This window comes from Canis lupus, chromosome 20, assembly GCF_048164855.1.
Source record: "Canis lupus baileyi chromosome 20, mCanLup2.hap1, whole genome shotgun sequence".
Classification (NCBI taxonomy): Eukaryota; Metazoa; Chordata; class Mammalia; order Carnivora; family Canidae; genus Canis; species Canis lupus.
In genome coordinates this window covers 10,299,818-10,302,965 of record NC_132857.1, presented here as the reverse complement: position 1 = coordinate 10,302,965, position 3,148 = coordinate 10,299,818, and the positions used below count along the sequence as shown (strand labels likewise).

General features: G+C 36.1%; 1 pseudogene; it reads left to right on the top strand.

Annotated features, from left to right (window-relative positions):
* Positions 1 to 2,097: 2,097 nt before the first annotated feature.
* On the top strand, positions 2,098 to 2,449 carry LOC140612041 (non-histone chromosomal protein HMG-17 pseudogene; annotated as a pseudogene).
* The last annotated feature ends 699 nt before the right edge of the window (positions 2,450 to 3,148 follow it).

Below are 3,148 nucleotides of genomic sequence, written 5' to 3'. Positions count from 1 at the left end.
TCCTGAGGTCCTGGGATTGAGTCCGTATCGGGCTCCCTACAAGGAGCCTGCTTCTGTCTCTGCCTCTCTCTGTGTGTCTCATGAATAAGTAAATAAAATATTTAAAAATAAACAAATAGAATATATCAATATCTTATGAGTATTTTGCATAACTCTATGCAAATTAACTTAAAATCTAGATGAATGTCTTGGAAACCTAACATTAAAAATTGGCAACAATTTTGAGAGAGAATTTTTAGATATTTAGAAAGAGAAATGTTTTTTTTATTTAATTAATTAATTAATTAATTAATTAATTAATGATAGTCACACAGAGAGAGAGAGAGAGGCAGAGACACAGGCAGAGGGAGAAGCAGGCTCTATGCACCGGGAGCCCGACGTAGGATTCGATCCCGGGTCTCCAGGATTGCGCCCTGGGCCAAAGGCAGGCGCCAAACCGCTGCCCCACCCAGGGATCCCAAGAGAAATGGTTTAAACACACGTTTCTACAGAAGAGAAAAAAGAAAAAGTAAAGTTTAATTTGTTTTATTTAAGCAGGTAAATGATTTTATGTAAACATGATAATGACAACATAAAAGGCTGACTCACTGATAAATATAAACACAAAATTTCTAGATAAATATTAGCCTGTTAAAAAGAATATAGAGAAATAATATAGCATGACCATAAATCTGGGATCCATTCTAGAAATTTAGTTCACTCATGATTCAATATTAATAAATATGTTAATGTAATTAGTATAATAGACCTATACGAACATAGCATCTGCAAAGAAACAGAAAAGACCCAAATTTAACATTATTAATATTAATACATACATGTACATCATACAAACCAACATAGAGAGTTAGAAAGATGAAGTGTTATAACTGTTGATGACTCTAGAGTGACAAGCATGTGAGTGATGATATTTAACAATGAGTCTCCCAACATTTCTGTAAGTTGGGAATGTTAAAGAAATGGAGGAGGAAAATCATAAAACATTTTCAAAAATCTGATTTAAATCAATGTGAGTCATCTTTAAAATAGCAAAGGCATTGACCTACTTTTATTTTTTAAATCTGAGTTCTGGAGACAATTTCTAGGAAAGAATTTTTTCTTACATGTCAGTGAAGTATTCATAGAATCAAGACCACTAAGAAGCAGTTTTGCTGAAACATTTTCAAAGTGTGTATAGCTATCTCTGAAAATTTGAGGCTGCTTCAGGTTATCTCAGTGAGATTATACTAACCACTGATACTTGCCCTCTTGACAAATCCAGCTGACTAGCTTGAGTAAATGTTTAATGTTTGTTTTACAGTATATTTTACAACCAAATTATATAACACTACTTAACACACATCTTCAGAGTAAGTTATGCTGTCCAAATGTGGTTAAGATTATGGGATTTTTTTTTTGATCAAAACATTGTTACAAATTTAAATGATAAACTAATAAAAATGGTTAAACATGAGATAGAATTCAGCAAATTCTGATATTTACAGTATCTTATAACATCATGAAAAGAAACTGTATTTTAAGTTATATTTTATAAATTTTGTTCTTGACTTTTCATATAATTTGATATAATTCAAATTTCTACAATAAGTAATGGAGCTCACTGTCACTAAATAATATCACAGCATCATGCTCCTAGTTTATGAATAGGTTTTTCCCTTTGTCCCTAATTATCCTTTTTATGCTTGTTTGTGCTCTTTCCTTTATTGTACTTTTTTTGTTATTTCTTTTTCTAGATGAGCAACCAAACTTTCAGTAGTAGATAGAAATTCAAGCAAAATATTTGTATTTATTAATATGCAGAAAAAATGGGGGAAAAGATGATTTATTCCTCCTTTCAGCTTCCAAAGTTTAAATAAATACATTGTTTAGTGAGAGGAAAAGGATTTTGGGAGTTTGATGGTACAAAATCCTGAGGACGGTTCTTTAAATAAAATCTCCTCAATTCAAACTCCTCTCCTCCTATACTTACTTATGAGAATCAGAGAAATCGAGCAGTGTGAAGAAGAAGAGCTGGGAATGACCTCCGGATGTGGCCAGAGCCAAAGCCGTGCATCCCCCATCCCTGTGGCCAGTGCTTACATCCCCCGCCGTGGCCCCATGCCCAAGAGAAAGGCTGAAGGGGAGGCTAAAGGAGATACATCCAAGGTGAAGGATGAGCCACAGGGAAGATCTGCAAGGTTATCTCCTAAACCTACTCCTCCCAAGCCAGAGCCCAAGCCTAAAAAGACCCCTACAAAGAAGGGAAAGAAGGCACCCAAAGGGAAAAAGGGGAAAGCTGATGCTGGCAAGGATGGAAATAACCCTGCAGAAAATGGAGATGCCAAAACAGACCAGGCACAGAAAGCTGAAGGTGCTGGAGATGCCAAGTGAAGTGTGTGCATTTTTGTTAACTGTGTACTTCTGATGACTGTACAGTTTGAAATACTATTTTTTATCAAGTTTCATAAAAATGCAGAATTTTGTTTTACTTTTTTTTAAAGCTATGTTGTTAGCACACAGAACACTTCATTGTCGTCTTGGGGGAAGGGCATGTGTCACTAATAGAATATCTCCAAAGCTAGAATGATCACAAGGGGAAAAACACCTTTCCCTTCTAGTTTTGAGAAACTTCCGCTTGGCTCCCAGGAGGATGGATTCCTTGATGTTGACACACATGAGCCACGTTGGTGGTGTGGAAAAACTAAAATTCATTTTTTTTGTAATGTCCTCTTCTCCCTCTCTGCCTTCAACATAGACTTGACTCCCTTAAACCCAGAGACCTGTTGGAACCTGACCCCAAGAAATGGTTCCCAGTGTCAGGCAATCTGGACTTTACAGTGTCACCACTGAGATGATGTCCCTCAAAAGAGTTCCTTTTTTTAAGCTTGTGGATCTTCAGATTGATAATTCTGCCATTTTCATTGCATTTCCTGAAAGTCAAGGTCGGCTTGTGAAAAGTTGTTAAACAACATGCTAAATGTGAACTGCCAACCCCCACTCTAAACTTTCCCTGTTCAGAGCATCACATGAAGACTTCATTGGGTTTTATAGTGGCTTTCTGATTTTGGTAGTCCATTGAAGAAGGGAGTTTGAAAGTTGTTGTATCCTGTTAACGATCGTCCGCCCATGTCCTGCCTGAAATACCATGATTGTTTATGAAAAGTATCTT